The 21,057-nt window shown below is 24.8% G+C and overlaps 1 protein-coding gene and 1 long non-coding RNA gene across 5 annotated transcripts in view; one reads left to right on the top strand and one right to left on the bottom strand.

The window, feature by feature from the left end:
• The window catches only part of LOC126907739 (potassium voltage-gated channel protein Shaw), a 96,188-nt gene extending 91,863 nt beyond the window's left edge, over positions 1-4,325 (bottom strand). For all 4 annotated transcript variants that reach the window (XM_050689307.1, XM_050689308.1, XM_050689305.1 and 1 more), the window contains exon 1: positions 3,966-4,325. The gene's annotated coding sequence lies outside the window, so the exon portion shown is untranslated. The remainder of the gene's footprint in view (positions 1-3,965) is intronic.
• Positions 4,326-11,895: 7,570 nt separating this feature from the next.
• On the top strand, positions 11,896-17,517 carry LOC126907762 (uncharacterized). The gene is made up of 2 exons (XR_007704607.1): positions 11,896-12,055; positions 16,790-17,517. It is a non-coding gene; the product is annotated as an uncharacterized LOC126907762 (long non-coding RNA).
• The last annotated feature ends 3,540 nt before the right edge of the window (positions 17,518-21,057 follow it).

Consider the following 21,057-nt stretch of genomic DNA (forward strand, 5'->3'; position numbering starts at 1 on the left):
GATTTCTACACGGAACACCTAAAACTCTCAGACGCTCATGAGAAACTCAAAGTGTTCACATTTTCAGTTCGTTGGACCGCAAAATCGTAACTCGACACAAACACATTTAGAAATTTTAGCTGTTTTATTCGAACGTCCACGAAACTATACACTCTAATCGAGTTTAAACTTGTTACCGTATTGAGAAACGATCAGATACAAAAATATAAATGATTACGACTGGCATGTGTTGTCTTTGTCGCAATGAGACTGTTCGTAGTAATTCAAAACCACCACGCTGACAAATACCTGAACCGTCTTGGGTCCCATCCAAAATAGTTCTCAGTGCGTGGCACTTGTACACTTGCGGATGCCGATGGTAATTAACTTTAATGGAAATTCGTCCGTTGACTAAAACCGCATGCGTTCCACTGAGAGTCTGTAAAAGTTCATTTGGACGAAACCTATCGATTGAGTTGCACCGACAAACTGTCTGGTTGACACATTTCCAAATCATTTCGACACTTGTCGGCTTGCTGTCTAGCGAATATACCTGTCCGTAATGTTTTGGACATGTGCCAGTGCAAACGAACGTTTGTGACCAACGCAACACACGCGGTCGAATTAACTCGTGTGGGTTTTCACCATTACAGTTGTCAAACATGACAGTGGATTTTAATTGATTTACCAATGAAAAGTACCGTTATTTGTAAGTGTTCAACGAAAATCTTATACACTAAAATGTAATCTTCATTATTGTTCACTTATAGTTTAGTAAAAAAAAAGTATGTTACATAAGCTTTAATTTAAGATACATATGTGTCAATATTTCCGGAATATTTTCAAAAATTAATTTGTAAAAGTTCTAGTTTCTACTCACCCCCCTCATCTGTACATATAGAATAAATCCGATTTGAAAAAAAGTATGTCGGATGAAATGTGTGTATAAAAAGTATTAAAATATAAAAAAATGGAATTGATCCATAAATTTTTCAAAAAGTTATACAAATATAAAGTTAAAAATATATAATCGAGAATTTTAACACGAAAATAGCATATTTTTCAATACGGCAGCCATTTTCACGACGTAAACAAGTTTTTTTTAATTTTATTTAAATCTATCAGTGATGGAATATTTAATATTATCATTCGTTTGTAATAATTCGAATCATAATAATAACAGTAAATAAAAATGATAAAAAAACACACTATCTAAAAATAATACCTCCTCGACTTCGTATAGATTTTATACTATACAAGTGAATAATAACAACCGCCAAAAATTAATATCCAAGCTATTATTTTGCTGTCTAGTACTTATTTATTGAATGGTATAAAGTTTTCACGAATGCCGTTTATTAAAATTTGAATATTTAAAAATATAATAGCAAAGCTTTATTTATCTCAAGTGTTATATAGAATGTCTCACCAAGATTTGACATGTTTAATAACTTTTGATCCAGCGAATATTTTGCGTTACTTTTTTTTTAAATAATTTTTACTGTTTTTGTCTGCGTTAAAAGCATATTTTTTACTATTTGTCTCTAATAAGAAAAATAATTATATTTTTTTTAAATTTCAAAGTAGCCCTATATAGTGACTAATTAGCAGGTGGAGTATGCAATATAAATATACAGCAGTACGAGCTATACTCGCAATACGTACGTGGGTATATATTTCAATTAAAATACTAGTAACTAAATAAGTTAAATAATAGCTATTATGAAATTTTAAATAGATTAAAAACTAAAAATAATTCTTATTAATTACAAACAAAAAATGTGCTTTTAGCGTTTCTAATACTGTAAAAATTATAAAAAAAATGTAATATAAAATATTCCCTGGATCAAATTTTTTTTAAAGACGTTAATACCTGTTGAGATATTCTGTATAATATATTTTCATATTTTAAAAATAATTTAAATGTAACGTAAATGAATAGAATATAAAATATATAGGAAATTAAGTAAGAAAATCATAATTTTCCAAGGGGTGATTCAATTAAAAGAATTATTTGTGAACAATAACAACGATATAAAAAAAATTCTGTTCATCTGAGACAGACAAAATAAGTTAGTATAATTTGTCACTGTGAAGTTTTGAAAACTTCCAAAGTTTGATTTTTGTTTTTTACAACTGTTGCAGCGGTAGCAGCTTGATAAGGTCAAAAGTGAAAAATTCTGTTTGTTTCTACACACTATTTCTGACAATACGTTTTATTTTTCAAGTATTTTATTGATAAGACTACTTTTGTTAAATTTAGCTATTGTTTGTAATATTATGTTATAAAAACAAAACTTTTTGCTAGAATATTCTTTTTTCTTTTCAAAGTATATTTATAAAAATGTAAGCACATAATTTATTTGAATCTGCAAGGATTTTAAATAGTCAAAATCAATTTATTTGAAGTTAACGTTAAAAAATCTACTTTAACAACGTGAAACGTACTATTAGTTACTCAGTGCTGGAAAAATTTTTTTTTTAAACGAACTTCACTCCGTTTTTAGTTAATTTCCAATATAAAAATTCGTTCCTGATACAGCTCTATTAAAATATGAAATCATTATTTATATTATTATTATTATTTTATAATAATTATAATTATTATGAATAAGAGTATAGGGTAAATTTTAATCATTCTATGATTTCTAGATATTACATTCTATGTCTAATAATTTTTTAATATCATTGAAGGTATCATAATCATTAATGTTATTCTTAGAGAAATATATTAAACAATTTATAATTCTAGTGTATTTTTTTTCTAAAAAACTCTCAACTTGATCAATTCACTTAAACAACGCTTGATAAGAATTTAAGAGAAAAATAACATCGCCGAACAGTCATTTGTGCAGCTTCATTTTGGAAGTTGTATTATTATTCAAATTATGTATCAATATTTTATTGTGTTATCAAATACAAAGATGCCGCTATATAAATATGACCGTCTAAGACTAATGCAATAAATATTGTTAATAATCAACGTGAATCAATTAAAAATACACTTTTGTTAATTATACCTTTGTATAAAAAAAAACAACATTATAATATGTTTTTTTTTATTTAAAGGAACTGTAATTTTAGTTGACGTTTCTCAAAAACAAGAATTCGTTCGTTTCAGAAAGAACTCGCTTCTGGAATCTATTCTTTTTGGAATAAATTTCTTCTCAACACTATAAGTACTCAACAGAATAGTTGGTAAAGTGTAAAAAGTTTTCCTTGGTAGTTTCGAAGAATTTCATAACATTTTATTAGATTATATTTTGAAATAATATATAAGATTTTAATAATTTCCATTAGATGTAAAACAAATATAAATGTTAAGTAACGTAATACTAAACTTTTTTTACTTCAATTTTTGTGTAAAAATATTAATTATTTTTAAAGAACTTTAATAATGTGGTTATCATTTTTTATACATTACAATGAATTAGTTTTTTTGTCTTTATCACAAACAAAAAGATGCAAGAGAAGCAGTTTTCTACCCTCGAAACAATAGAAATATTGCAGTTTTTATAATTCAATAAAGTAAGTAACAGGTACCTGTTACTTGGTTTTACTTGTACACGCAGCACATTATTTTGATACCGGTGATCTGTCTTGTAAATCTTTATCATCAAGTTAGACTCTTTTACGCTACTAGTTGTATGTTGCATGAATATTAAAAAACTTGATCACAAGAATTTTTTTTTGTCGGAATTTCAACCCGATGTGACGTAATTTTTTAAATCATGTGCACACGCCCTCCATCAAATAATTGACAAACAGCTACCTCGTTACCACAGTAGGCTTTTTGTTCACAGATAAAATGGTAATTATATGGTCACACAAGGTGAACGCCCGAGTAGCGTCCTACACTCCCATGGGTACTTAATAAAAAGTTTTACTGACCGGCTGTTTTACGATAATTTTCAAGTCACGAATTCAAAAGTTACTTTTTGACACCAAATAAATGTGGCTAATTTAAATTAAAATATAACACATACCTTGAATTTCCTCATCGCTGTCGCCACGCCGTCTCTTTCTTATCTTTAGTTGCAGAAATCTGCAAAAAATATACTCCAAAATAATTTATTCACACATTCTCACACACGGCCGAATAGAAAAAAATTATTAATTAATTATTTATTTTAATTGTTTATATTAAAATTGAAACAGATATAATTATACCGTAAATCATTAATAATTTTTAAAACGGTTATATTATAAACGGCAAATTCTTAAGCGTTTAAAATTATCAACAAAAAATAATATAAAAAAAAAAACAAACGTGCTCGCGCGTTTTATCGATGCTTTTAGCAACAATCGCTCACATCCGTCGGTGGTTGTAACGGCACTGCGCTCTTTTGGGACTTGCGCGACTCACACAGCTCTCAGAACTTACACATAGCCGTTAACAACGCGAGTAACCGTGGTAACTACGGTAGTGGTAACGCAATGCATTTATATGTAAGTCTACCATCTATACGGAATGATTTTTTTATCATAACCAACTCAATTACTTATAAAATAAATATAATTTAAATATTTTTTTTGGTTATCTTTAGTTACACATTATTAATGAATTATTAACTATTTAATACTTTTTAAGTTCATCCCTTATGCCTTATAAGGGTGTCAACTTTGTATTTTTAAATGGGAACACATATTTTGAATTTAATGTTTGAGTTTTTAATTTAATAGTAAATGGCATTTGAATTTTTAATATAACTTTATTCGTTTATTAGATATAAACATTTAAAGTTTCAAAATTTTGAGTTAATATACATATATAATACACAAGGTATTACAAATACAGGTAGCTAATTGATTTTTTATGATATCAATATTCGCAGGTGCACAGCTTTGTTATTATCAATGCTAGTAAGTAACATTGTTGACAGTTTATAAATACACTAACTGATAATATAAAAAATTCATTTACTGATAATCATAATTGATAATAAACAATCCGTGACTGTGGCAGCAATGTCATAAGCTACCTGTATTTGTAATCCCTTGTGTATTATACATGTATATTAACTCAAAAATTTGAAACTATAAATGTTTATATCTAATAAACGAATAAAGTTATATTAAAAATTCAAATGTCATTTACTATTAAATTAAAAATTGAAATGCCAATTACTATTTAATTAAAAACTCAAACATTAAACTCAAAATATGTGTTCCCATATAAAAAAACATAGTTGACACCTTTACAAGGCAAAAGTATTACATAGTTAATAATTCAAGAATAATGTGTAACTAAAAATAACCAAAAAAAAAATGTGTTAAATTATATTTATTCTGTAAGTAATTGAGTGGGTTATGATAAAAAAAATCACTCTTTATATACATTTGTGTGTGTGTAAGAAGCACATATTTCCAACACATACTTAATAATAGTACCCGAAAAACACTTTAGAAAAAAAAAAGGTCATTTGTTAATTTTATGGCATAATATTTCGAATTCCACTAGATGCAATAGTATTCTATAGTAACAGACATTTTGGATTAACGACTATTCCACTTGGGTGTAGATTTTTAAATGATGCCCCGTAAAACCCTTAATAACTATTACTAACAATTATTTCATTCAATAATCTGATTACCAATTTTAAGCAAAAATAATTTAGTTTTAAGAATAAGAATTTTATTGCGTTATATACTATACAGGCTTTATATACAGATGTGTATAATAGTTAAGACAAAAACGCCAACTAGAGTCTTGAACCATAAGATTTTTTTCTATATTAAAGTTTTAAGAGTGTTATACGTTAGACATCTCACAATCAGTATAACCAAATATTTTTGGAATTTATTATTTTATAGTATTTTACGACGTACTATAGTATTGAGATATTTATTTTCATGCAAAATACCCAATGTAAAAAATATAGGTAAATCGAATTATTATCTTGTAAGCGACCATTAATATTTATTTTATCAATTCACTCAAAAGCTACAAATAATTTTGATTGAGTATAATTATTTAAATCTGATTTGTTAAAAATTTTAATTATTATTATTATTATAAATCCATATTTAGTGTGCAAATGTATCATATTTATAACACAATGTACAATAACGTTAAATGTTAATCAGTTATGTGGAAATCCATAATACAAAGGACAATAGTTAGTACAAAATAAAAAAGCATTAACTTAATTTCATATCATTTCTGTTTTGCTAATTGTCTACTTTTAATTTTTGGCTGTTAAAATATTTTTAATACACAATGCTAAATATATATATATATTTTTTTTTTCAATTACCATAAAGTACTTTTTATTGAAACGATCATGAATCTTAATCAATACAACTAAATGTTTTTTTTATTAACACGCTTATATTAGTTTCACGTGTATGTTTGTTGTTTGTTGTTTTTGTTTTTTGTCGTTTGTAAGTTTGTAACTTCACGCGGCACGTGTTATTTTGTCGCGTATCCCGTCGTGTATGACCTTGAGACTATACTGTTGTAACGCATTCGCCCCACCCCGCTTACCACTCGTAGAGAACAATATTTTCCAACCCGTAGACGCGCGCTTATCATTTTTTTATAAATATACAATTAATTTTAAGAAATTCCACAAGTATACTAATTAATATATATATATATATATATATATATATAGAAGTACAACATAAATGGGATTTATACTTCCAGTGAAGTGGGCCCTAAAACGCTAAATATTGTCACAAAAACATTGCATTAAGCCCCGCATCTTTGTGAAGCCCTTTTTTTTATTTAAAAAAATACTTTACTTGTAAAATTTTTTTAAATGCGGGATACACAATACAAGTGTATTAGTAGCTTTTTCCTTATGAAATCTTGATTATCAATGTGAAAGTTATGCCGACAACTTTTTAAGTACTTTAGTTTTGAGATACATAATATTTTTCAGTGAAGGGGAGTTCATAATTTTAATTAATTTATGGGTTGAGTGCAATATTTATCTAATCTACCAAAATATAGTGGCATGTTCAGTGGGTAGGCCTGAGCCTACTCTGTTTTCATATCCAGATCTAAGCATATAATGTTTTATTCTACAATTAAAATATAAATTATAACTAGGGTTCGGGACTTTATGCATTTATTAGGTTTATTCCAATCATCCCAACTACATTAATTATAAACAGTTATTCATTTTTGTTTTTCTTAATCTAAATCAATATATGTTAATCAGAATTTTAGTTTTGGGAGGACGTGGAGGAATCACACCCCTTATAACAAAAATCGCCATTTTACAATTAATATTTTCTTGACATCACATCAATGGTTAAAACATTTATCAATTTTTATAATATTATTTAATTCTTTAATAGCGTTTTAATTTCAGCCATAAAAAAATAAGTGATAAATTTTAAAATTAAGTAGCCTGGATTTATATAAGGCGTTTTAAGTAGACAAAATAGGTGCACTGGTGTGCTGAAGCGAAGTTAAAATTCTAGAAAACACACTATTTAAAATGTTAATGATTTAAATGACGCGGTGGTATAAATGGGGTTCCCAGTGTCAACACTAGGAACCCCAGTGAAGTTTTTGAAACACCAAGAAAACCCAAATAATTCTGAATACAAATTCAAAATTTTCGTCTAAGCAACTTTAAATATTGGTTATAACCAAAAAACAAATTTTTTTATCGTATTTTCATAAAATTATTACAAAAAAAGTTAATGAGCAAAAATAAAAAAATGGTTTTTTATTCATTATGAATTAATATTATTTTAATGAACAGTATTTAAAAATAGCTATATAACATTATATTGCCACTCTGAAATAGTAATGGGAACTACCAAAACGCCAGGATCTCCGACGGCCTTGAAATATAATTTGATTGAGCAATGAAGGTTTTATCCTGGAAGGCAATTCATACGAAAATTTTTTGCTACCTCTCTAAATGAAAAATAAATAATTTTTTTACGTGCAATTATTATTGTAATTACAGTCGAATAACAAGGATAATAATAAAAATAGTGCATAAATTATTCGGAATTTTATCTTTTGTCTTAATACTTAATTTTAGTCTTAATATTTTTCTAATTCTATGACCAGAGTGATTTTTATTTTGTTCAATGATTAAAGGAAAATAAAATTTTGGCTTAAAGCTTAATTGAAGTTTTTTTAAGTAGTTTTATTTTGGTTTTTCCCATGATCCATAGCATAATAAGTCACAACATTCTTTCCGCATATAAAAAATTATAATTAAAAATACAATTTATGTTTAAAATTAGTATAGCTAATGAAGAGTATAAAAGCACGTTAACAGACGTTGTTTAAACGCAACGCCCGGTGATAATTGTGATAATTGTTAACCAATCGGTTAACGTTCGTTCTTTTATCTTTGTACGAGAAATTAGTAGGAGAGTGGACTGTAAATGAAATTGAAAATGGTATTTACAATAGAAAAAATCAAAATAATCGGGAAACAACGCCTTATATATTGAAATAACAATAAATATAAAATACCATAGAATTGGGGATCACNAAAATGGTATTTACAAAAGAAAAAATCAAAATAATCGGGAAACAACGCCTTATATATTGAAATAACAATAAATATAAAATACCATAGAATTGGGGATCACTTAATAACTACATGCCACAAGGCGCAATATATATTAAAAAACAAAATAATTAAACAAAGACAAATCAAAAAGTAACATATGACATATACCTGTCGACTTTATGGGGCTGGTAGTTCACACAATGACCGAATGAATTGTAGTGTCCGAGATTGATCTTGTACGACACCGAATCGAACAGACAGTTGTACACGACATGCACAAGAGCATAGAACTGTTATGACAATTCAACAAGCCACAGCGAATCACAAGAGCGACCGATCAGTTAAACGGCTATGAGTTAGGTGCACTGTAGAACCACGTGGCGAGAACCAGCAATGGTGGCGAGAATAGAACATGATAATATACACAGTAAACGGGACACTTTTTCGTTTCCAATGTGTGGCGCAATCAGTATAGCGAAACAGGGACACGAGTGATTATAGCGATGACGTCCCTAGCACAACCGGTGGTGGTGGTGCAAGTGGCAACAAAATGAGTATGAAATAATGCCTACCCGTAACTACATGTCCCACAGACGCCGAGATTTGAATTTATTTTTATTTCGCGGAAGACTTGGATTTTCAATTAAATTATGTAAACAAACAAAAGAGACGTTATAAAACAACTTTTATCTTTTTTTTTTTGCAGACGTTTTCTTTAAAAGTTGTACTGCGCTTACTTTTATTCCATTAACTTTTTTAATTACGCTTAAATACTATTATACTGTATAAGATTGCGAAAATTAACGTGTTACTCTGGTCTGAAACATAATTCAGTGTACTGTATTAGTAAAGAGTACCTTCACACAAAATCTAATAATATAACTTTATAAGCATTTCATTTACAAAAGAAATTTTTTAGATTTTTGTTTTTTTAACATAAAATAAAATTCCAGCTCCAATCAATTATTTAATTAAGACGTTGAAATATTTTGATTATTACATGAGAAGCCATAAGTAATGATAAATTCTTATTGATTGATTAAAAACATTAAAAATAAAAACCAATAAATATTTTAAATATTACGACATTAAATCGAAGCAAGATGGAATTAATTTTACTACGATGTGTTTTATTTTCTCTGTTACTACAAGTTCTCAGTTCCAAATGGATCTAATTTGTTAAACGATACGTCAAAAGATCGCAAATCGTAACAAGTTTAAGACATTATCTCAAAAATTAAAAAAAGAATCCCCACAAATTGATAATCCCCAAAAAATTTTTAATTTTAAAAACGGTAAATTTCGAAATTTTTTTAACTTTTTTTACATAAAACTTTTTGAAAGGTAGATGAATTCGAACCTAATTATATTATAAATACTTTAGGTATGTCGCTCTTATTAAGTATTTTGTTTTTTTGAAATCTGATACACAAAGTAGCCAATATATTGGCTACTTTTATCAAATGACTGCTATGACATGCCAGTTGAAAACTTTTAAAGAACAGTATTAATTTTAAAAAAATCATAAAAGAACTCATCTTTACTTTTAAAATTCACTCTACTCTTAAAAAAATCCACTTTGAAAGAGTACTCAAAAAACAAAATAATTAATCTTATAAAATATCCATTCAGTTATAATTAGCTTAGTATTCGGTTTTTTACAAGAATATTTAGTTACTATTTTATTTTATCAGAGAAGATAAGATAAGGAGCGAACATGTAAGAGGGAGTGTAGGAGTAGCGTCAATCGTGGATAAGATGAGACAAAATAGACTTGGATGGTTTGATCATTTAAAACTATAAAAACAATTATAGAAATGAATGTTAAAGGAAGAAGAAGTTGAGGAAGACCAAATAAGAGATGGAGGAATGTTATTCCATGCGATATGAGGACGACTGATATGTATATGATGTGAGATATTATGTCAAATGGAAGTGTAGGATAATGGTGGCTGACCTCACTTAGTTAAGATAAATGCAAGGAAAAATAAGTAGTAACAAAAAAATATTCATTTAAAAATGTACTCATTACATGGAAGTAATTCAAAGATTTTTACATTTGGGCGGATTTATATAACATTAATCTGTTTGAATAAACATAATGCAAGGAAAATTAATTAATTTTTAAGTATCACAGACATATTTTAAAAGCCTTTATTATTGGAACTATTGTATTTGATAGTATTTTTCATCAAAATATTATAATTTAGTGTATGTTTATACGGGTTGTGCCGTCATTTGGTCAATAGCATCTACCTTGATATCTCAATAAATCCTACAATTATTTAAGTCGATATCATCAGAGTTTAATTTACAATCCATAATTAGAAAATAACATTTGATTAAAGAATTCTGATACTTATTGAGTGGACTATATTTTTAAAGCTTAAAATAATAAAAATTCCTAATCGTTTAGCTATAATAATACTTCTGTATTGAAAGCTAATTAAAAAAAAAAAAATAATAATAATAATAATAATAAAAATCATTGATTCTATATTCAAACAACCTAGAATGTTTATGAAAACAGTAGTCAACTGTTACCGATTAAGCTGTTTCTATTGCAAATAATAGTGAAAGATAGTCAAAATTATATATATTCTAACCATTAATATTAAACTGAAAATAGTAAGAAAGATATTTCCAAGACATAAAAAATTAACGTACACCGAGATAAATTAAAAATTTTAAAAAACATTTACTTCAGTTAACATATAAATACTGACGTAAAAATGATTTAATAATAGATAAATTTTCATATAATGATTATATGCTTATTATTATTTAATACAATTTAATAAAATCTTTAATAAATTTACTTAATAATAACAACATATATATAAACTAAATATACAGAACATCAGATCTAATTTACTATTCCTGTACATTTAAATACAATTAACACTTAGTTAAGACATTTTAATAATTTATACATTCTGAGACTGCGTTTAATTCAATAAATTTTATATTAAGTCTCCATCTATTTTACTTACATATAATAAAAGCAAAGTATACATCGATTGAACTGACAGATAGCATTGTAGTACACAATTAAGTATATTTTTTATTTGGCATTGCTACATTGTTATTTTTTTTTTATATTTTAAACATATTATTCATGTATATTTATTAACTAGTATTTATTGTTTTATAAAAATATAAGAAAAAATGTTTAAAAACCTCTTATTACATCTTGTGTGTAATGTTAAGCATTTTTGCTAAATATGGTAGAAATGAAAATTGTCTATTAATATTCTATTATTTATAGGATTTATTTTTCAAAAAAATAAATAAATCTGGAGCTATGAGATTTTGCCTAGAAGATTACTATCATAAGTAACATATGATTTCCTTTAATAATACGTTTTTTCTTTCCGACAAATTCAACCTTGAAGTTTATTAGGTAGGAGATCATTAAGTGTAAACATGTTCATACAAAATTAGTCGAATACGTCAGTTGGGTATTTTGGTGTGATAAACATAAGTTATTTTTCGCAATATACCCTTTTTATATATAACCTAGGAACTCCGTAAAAAAATATCTTGTGAATCAATATCAAATATCTACACTTCGTCATCAATAGGTAATAATTTATTTACAAATTAAGGAAAAATTAACTCTTATGACAAAATTATCAACTTAAATAAAAAAATTACTTTATCTAAGAAATTTTTAATAATTTAAAATATAACGAACACATAATATAAAATATATAGATTAAAATTAAAAATAATAAATTTGCTTATTGTATAAGTAATTGATTCTTTTTTTCAACGATATTGTAAATGATTTTACTCTACAACATATGGGTTCAAAATGTGTGTAAAAATGTTAACTATTTTTTTTATGACAATGGTTTAAAAAGAAAATAAACGTTACAAGTTTAATTTTTTAAATATTATTTTTCTAAATCTAATTAATTTTAATAATTAAAGATAATAATTTAAAGATTGAATAAATATATTTTGTAAGTAGAACCGACCCCAAATAGTTGGAATAGAGGCTAAGGAGACGATACAAATCTCTCTAAACCTTTTATAATATGCAAAGTGAGTCTTTTATCATAGACCACTTAATTAATCGAAAAATAAAAAATATTGAGAATTTTATTTTGAGTCCTTTTAGTCACGTGTTTTGCTCAATTATCAATCCATAAAATGTTTTTGCTTATCCTTTATACATTATAAGGGTATAAACTTTATTTTTTCTAATGGCAACATACATAATAGATAATTATCTAATTAAGATAATTACTGGCCGATAACTTTTAGACCAGTATTTAAAGTTATTAAGAATTTAAAGTAATTGCTAGAGATGAGGCGCGTATTTTATAATTTTTATTACTAGACATTAATAGACCTCACTTTACTACTGTATAAGTAATAAAATGTTAATAATAAAACTTCCAAAATGCTTAAAAAAAAAATTAACTACAATAAATCAAAATTTAAATTCCCAATATTATATTTATTTTTTTATTAAATAATTGGTCAATGATAAAAGTATTATTTTTTAGTATATAAATGATATTTATTTATTAATCCATGTTCATTGAACATTGTTCATATCATTGAAGTGACTTTTTAACTCATACCTAAGGTGAAATGTCAAATTTTTTCAATAAATTAATGAAAATAGAATTAATGAATTTAAAAAAATAAGCAAATTACTAAATGACTCTTAAGTGGATCTCAAAGTACTGTTTTTACGCTTTCAAAAAATATAAACAACAAGTAGTAACTCAATTATGTGTTATTTATGTAAATACTGGGGTCAGTATCAGGTTATATGATTATGAAGTATACAAATTACAACAAGTTTTAACTTTTTTAAGTTATCACACTGACAGGTATGATTTTCCAGTTACGCATCTAAGCTAAAATGTGTTATAAAAACCTGCTTAGTTTAAGAAAAAACAAATATGAAAAAATAAAAATGAATATTAACTTAATCATATAAACATATTTTACCGCAGGGGTTCGTATGTTTATTATAAATAAGTTTTACCTTGAATTAATATATGTACCAATTATTTAATGAAAAAATAAGGCATAACCAATTATTTTATATTGTTATTATCTACAAACGTGTTTCCTCTTTCATATCTACTAAAACCCGTGTTTATAAATACATCTGCGTACTAAAACATAATAAATAAAAAAATATGCTAGTGTTATATAAATTATTAGCTATATTTATTGACTTAACATGCTATCTTATAGAATCTAATTTATCATAATTCATTTTTAGTGATTTAAAAATACTGTGGCGTGATTTTAAAAATATTTATTTAAAATAATTGATAAATATTATAATATCTTAAATTGATTCTTTCGGATATACTAATTGTTTTTTTAGCTTCGATGCGAAGCTGAGAAGTTATTGGTTTTACTAAGATATGTTTTTTTTTTTTTTTTTTTTTTTNGCGAAGCTGAGAAGTTATTGGTTTTACTAAGATATGTTTTTTTTTTTTTTTTGTGTCTGTTACCACTTTTTCTCAGCTCTAACCAAACCGATTTCTTTCAATGATACGTCAAAAGATCACAAATCGTATCTAGCCGAAGACATTACCCTCAAAAATTGAAAAAAATTCCCTCGTTCCCCGTAAATGGGGGAAACCTCCAAAAAAGTTACAAATTTAAAAATCGCTAACTTTCGAAATTTTTTCAATTTTTTTTACTTAAAATTGCTATAACTATTTTAAAAATAACCAAATTAATATAAATTTTTTTTATATAAATGCATGATATCATTACCTTTTATTTGGTATATTTTTTTTTTATATGTGACCCTTTACTTGCCCACAGGGGGGGATTTAAAATGGCAACTTTTTCACAAAAAATTTACTTTTTCAACTTAAATTTTGAAAGTATTCCGGAAAGTCTGACACTTTTATATATCCCTTAAATTAAAGCTATTATAATTTACTTTATTATGCAAAAAAAAAATTCGGACTTTATTTTATCTTCACGTTGAAAATGGCTACCAAATGCTATTATTGTGTGAAAATTCTCGATTTTATTTTTTACATTTTTAACTTTATAATGCTTTAACTTATTGAAAAGTGCATGGATCAACATCATTTTTTTATGAGAAATAATATTTTTTAATAATCCCTTTTTCATTTGACATACTTTATCTTAATTATGGATATTAATAATGAACTAGCAGATCATGTAGCTTTTGGAATAATCCATCAATTTTTTAAAATTAAACACTATCTAAAGATTTGCATCGAAGCGTTTTTTTTTTTTATAGTGATTTTAATCACTATCAGATATCATTATACTTGATCCATCTATGCCACGTCACCACTGTGCCGCGACCCCCCTGTGTGGGTTTTTTTTAATTTGTAAAGAAAATAGTCTTATAACTATTAATTTACTAAATATTACACTTAATAATAAAACTTTATTATTATTTTTTCTTTTTAATCTTCTAAAATCAAGTTAGTATAGAATTGTAATTAAAAAATAAAATTTGTTGTGGAATTCATAATCAAAAAGTAATTTAAATTAAAAATATTACTCATGAGTAGATGTATAAGTAATAAAGTGTTAACCAAAAGAAAAATTGATACCTTTATGAGGTTTGTGAGAAATAAGAAAAAACATAAAAAATATTTAATCATATATAAAAAAAAAAATACATAATACTAAACAAATTAAAAAAAAAAACAATGTTCTAAATTATTATTATTTTAGAATAATTTAATAAAACATATAATTGACAAATTTGAAATATTGAAAAAAGTCATTAAAATTTGTATTTAAGTTTTCATTTTATCCTCTTCTATCGAAACTTGAAACGAATTTTACTGATTAAGGTCTTGTTAGAATCATATAGACTAGATAAGTGCAGTGAAGATTTTTATAACTCCATCTTTCATAATTCATTTGCCAGAGAGCTATGAATTTAGATACAACATAAAATCTAATCCAATTTAAATGTTATATTCTTTTGATATTAATATCACAAATATATAATTTAATTTACAATTGCAGTTTAAAAAAACTTAACTAATATTTTAACTTAATAAATTTATAAATGTTTATACGAAGTGCTAATTATTAATTTTCGAATTAAATTTGATTTCCTACTTTTACTTTACTTTTAACTTGGGCTTGGAACCTAAACAATTTTTGAGTCATAGTACAATTATGGTTTCTATTTTTTTAATAATTTTAGTTTCAGTACTGGTATGGAGTTTTCAGTAATAATAATAACCAATTGATAACATCTCTGATAGTATTGCATTGTATGCAGGGTCATTTTTTTATCATACCCCACTCAATTACTTGCGGAATATATATAATTTCAACATTTTTTTTTATTGTTTTCTTTAGTTACACACTATTCTTGAATTATTAACTATTTAAAACTTTATATATTCATCCCTCATGCCTTTTAAGGTCTTTTAAGGGTGTCAACTATGTTTTTTTAAATGGGAACACATATTTTGAATTTAATAAAATGTTTGAGTTTTTAATTTAATAGTAAATGGCATTTGAATTTTTAGTATTACTTTATATGTTTATTAGATATAAACACTTAAAGTTTCAAATTTTTGAGTTAATATACATGTATAATACACAAGGGTTTACAAATACAAGTAGCTAATTGGTTTTTTATGACATCGATATTAGCAGGTACACAGCATTATTATTATCAATAGTAGTAAGGCACATTGTTGTGAATTTATAAATACACTAACTGACAATAAAGAAAGTAAATCTATTGATAGTCATAATTGATAATAAACAATCCGTGACTGTGACAGCAATGTCATAAAAAACCAATTAGCTACTTGTATTTGTAAACCCTTGTGTATTATACATGTATATTAACTCAAAAATTTGAAACTTTAAGTGTTTATATCTAATAAACATATATAGTTATACTAAAAATTCAAATGCCATTTACTATTAAATTAAAAACTCAAACATTTTATTAAATTCAAAATATGTGTTCCCATTTAAAAAAACAAAGTTGACACCCTTACCAGGTATAAGGGATAAACTTAAAAAGTATTACATATTTATTAATTCAAGAATAATATGTAACTAAAGATAACAAAAAAAAAAAACGTTTAAATTATTATTACTCTGTAAGTAATCGAGTGGGTTGTGATAAAAAAATCACTCTGTATATTAAAATGAATAAATGACAAAAAACATACCCTACCTTGGATAGGGTATTGCTAATAATTCGGACTTAAGTTTAAATTAACTTAACATACTTTCTCCAATTATTTTTTATTTAATTATCAAAATATTAGTACTCCAAATTCTCTATATTTTATTTTTATTTTTTTCAGAATATAATATCATGAAGCATAAGATTTTTATTTTGGTAATTTATGTAGCAGTTTCTTTGGGAAAATCTATTGACACTGCAATGAGGCTACAAAAGATTTTTAATAGTAAAATTTTTCTTTTTGATGAAAATGATAATTCAATTTCACATCCATATTCTGAATTCATTGTAACTAGCTATTATAACTTTACTGATCACTCCACTTATCAAAAAAATACAAAAGATTATGACTGTTGCCATGATAACAGTGTTACTTTTAGTAATACAGTAAAAACCGAAAAACAAGGCAAATTTGTAAAAGATATAAATTATATTTATCCAAATATATCATATTCGAATTTCATGCAAACTATTAAGAATGGCGTAGATACACTTTACGATGAAGACATTTACATGCCTGAATTTAAAAAATATCATTTTAGATTAAGAAATAAACTAACAATTCCAAAAACGTTTTATGACAAAGATATTAGTTATACTTCGCATAAAATTTGTGGATATTATTGTTATACCAAGTATGTGTCTGGTAAACGGTTTCAACTTATTTGTGATTATTTACAGTACAGAATTGAAGATACGTCAGATGGTTCAACATTAAATGTAATTGAATGAAAACACTTTAATTAATTATTTTATATTTTGTAAAATGTATTATATGATTCATAAATATTGTAATGTATAATGTTTTAATGATATAATTTGTTTTAAATAAATCATCAGGACACTCCACGTTTATGGTAAAGTTTAATATCTCTGAAATTTTATTTTTTTATACTAAAATTATTTATAAATATTAAGGCTAGACCGATATGTAATTGATATTAAATATATTCTAATATACAAAATATCAATTTTGATGGAGTCGGTTTTTGTTAATTTGATATTACTAAAACAAGTATATAAATTAAATAATTATAATTTTATATGCACGTATAAATAATATACATACAATAAAATTTTTCTTGTAAGTATAGTTTTCAGTAATATTGTATTGAAAATATTTAAAAATATATAATGAAGGTTATTACCCAAATCATCTTAATTTTTAATTTGAATGTAAAATAATACATTTTGGTGAGATTTTGTAATAAATTTTTATAGAAAACATAATTATTTACAAATTTTTCTTTATACATTATTACCATAAGTTTAATAGTTTTCGGAATAATTTGAAGAAACTTAAAAAATTATACCATACAAAAATCAAGGTAATTCTTTTAATGCTAGCCACTAAATTTCTCTTAAAATAAAAATTTTTTTTTGTGGATTTTTATTTATTATTTTTTTTGTTTAGCATTTGTTTGTTACTTATGTAAATCCATTTAACTGTTATAAAATATTTTTTATGTTCATATCATATGTACTTTAAAGGTGTCAATTTTATTTTATGAAATTGAATCATACATATTTAACTAGATTATGAAATAGAATATGATCTAATTACTAAAATTACTGGTCAATAACAACTTTTGGAGCATTTCTTTGAAAAATATTCACAATTTCGCATCTAAGCGAGAGAAGGAGAGCAGCCGAGATACGACTAATGACAAAAATAATAACATCCTCGACTCTTCTCCAGTCTATATGTTAAAATGATAATATTTTAGAAATTTAGAAATACGTTTTTGTTCTGAAAAATTTACAAAAATGGACTACACACTTTTTATTACGTACCCTTCAAATATTGTAATAATTTAGATACAAATTTAAGACTTTAATTTTGCTTATTACAATATACGGTGAGCAATAAAAAAAAAAAATTATGATTTCTGGTTCTGATACCAATTAATATATTTTATATTTGTTTTAATGTAGTTTTTTTAATCAAGGTTTCTAATTTAATTAAGATAATTTAATAAATTCCAGCTATAAGGAGTGTTAAAAATAATTAAAAGTGCAACTTGAAGTTTAACAATTAGTCAATCTAAATTATTAACTATAAATAATTATTCAGGATAAAATAATGCCTGTTCATTCCGTAATATACCTGCTACATCAAACGCCCAGTTAAGTGATGTTAAAAATGTATCTTCTTATCACTTCTTCTATGCGAGGTCTAATAGATATTTCTTTAAAATTGCTAAACTTTGCATAAAATTTAAAAGTTATTTGGAAGACCATGTGATGATTTTAAGCTATCATATTTAAGTTAATTTCTTCGCGATGTCCAGATACAGCATTACACTACAACTTTTAATTCTTCATTAGTCAATCTTATTTAGGGTCTTTAAATTAATAGATATTTAACCTTTTCCCTTCTGAATCTAAACATTAATAAAAAAAACAAAAATATTTTATTAACAATACTTAAAACTTTTAAGTATTGCTAGAAAGTTTCTTTTAAGTTAAAAGAACTTTCTAATAATATCTCTAGATTTAAACACTAGTATTAATCGTTTAGAACTTTAGTAGATACACAATATTGACACAATAAAGATCATTCAAATAAATGTTATTAAAGTTATTCCTAATTACAATATACATAAACATTGTGTAACTGAATACACATTTTTTTGAGTTAAGGTAAATTTTCCGATTAATTTTTTAATAATATCGGTTTTGATAGGATTTTCGAGCGAGTTATAATACTAAGCAATGTTTTACACGACTAATGGAGAAGATAATAAATTTTTTAAATTTTGTAATTGCAATTAAGTTTTCATAACTTCGATATTATAATATGTATCTAAAATATGTTGTTTAAAATAAGCACTAACTTTTAACATTTCTGAAGTTTAAATTATTACATATTTATGAAATAAAAATATTATTCTTAGTAGACTACTACTAGCGATGTATCATATGGCAAAAGAATAAATAAAATATTATTAACCTATCTGTATATCATAACTTTATTATTATAGTGATAAATTTTCCATGTTTTTAGTTACTAAATCTAAATTTTAATGTCAAGTACGTTATTACTCATATTTATGGTTAGAATTTATTTACTATAAAAGTTAAATTTTTTTTATGTGTTATAAGTTATTTTAAATTATCAAAAATTACCATAAAATTTTTTTCAATAAAACTTTTTATAACAAAATATTAATATAAAATATAAAATTATGTTATGATTAATTTATGAATAATCAGTATTATTATTAAAAATTATTATTGAATTTAATGTTAATACATTGAATAGATAATATTAAATACTCTATTTAATTTGTAGATAATCAAGTAATTTTATACATTTTTCATATATACAAATTATTCTTGTATATATAATCAACCCAATGGCAAATTATAATCTACTTGTAATATTCTTAATGAAATAATAAAATAAAAATATTTGAAAGTAGAAAAAATTATGTGTATTAATTGAAAATTTTCAATACTTGAAAAAAAAAAAGTTACAACATAAATTTAAAATTATGCTTTACTATTATACATCATTAAAAAATATAATTTTATGTTATACACAATTGTTAAGAAAATTTCGTTTGAATTATAGGGATCACTATTTTGCAAATTTTAAACAATTTTGGTTTTAAAACCAAATTAAAGTTTTATTTGTAGCTCAACAGTCTTAAATCCTAAAGGGAATATATGAAATCATAATCATGTTTTTGAATATCAAAACATAAATACCAAATTTTAAACATTTAATTTAACTAATAATGCTATAAATTATATTATAGAATTATGCAAAGTATACTCCGAAGATTTATTATTTTTATTGGTATATTAGTTTTGTTAGTTTAGTCCTTTGGCCAAAATTATTAAATCAAGAGTATGCTTGAAGAAGTGCCAAAAAAGTGATTAAAATAATTACTTAAGATAATATATTAATGAAAATAGTTTTTGTGACCTCTAAATAAAAATAAAACGCGCAATATGTTATTTTAGAAAATTAAAATTTATTTGTATAATTTTATTATTTCATCTCATTGGTTTGCTATTAGGAATGTGGCATATCGTCAAAAAATTATTTTCATAATATGATAGTCAGTTGTTTGTTAGTTCTTATACGCTCTATTTGCTAGAAAATCGACTTAAATTTTTTTATATCAATTAGAATATTACACAAAAACTTATATTGTTTATTGAGTAAGTAAAATGTTTTAATACTATTGTACTAAAATAAAAAAGGTAGATGTGAGTAATAAGGTCTACCTTTTATTAAACCTAGTAATGTAAGCCTGAAATTTTTTTTTTCATTGAAATTTCCAGAAAATATAAAAAAAATATGGGGTTTATATAAAATAATAAAAATTATGTTAGTAATTAATAGGTTTTACAGTATCACAGATGTTTAAACTAATA

Source organism: Daktulosphaira vitifoliae, unplaced genomic scaffold (assembly GCF_025091365.1).
Source record: "Daktulosphaira vitifoliae isolate Bord-2020 unplaced genomic scaffold, ASM2509136v1 Scaffold_5, whole genome shotgun sequence".
Lineage (NCBI taxonomy): Eukaryota > Metazoa > Arthropoda > Insecta > Hemiptera > Phylloxeridae > Daktulosphaira > Daktulosphaira vitifoliae.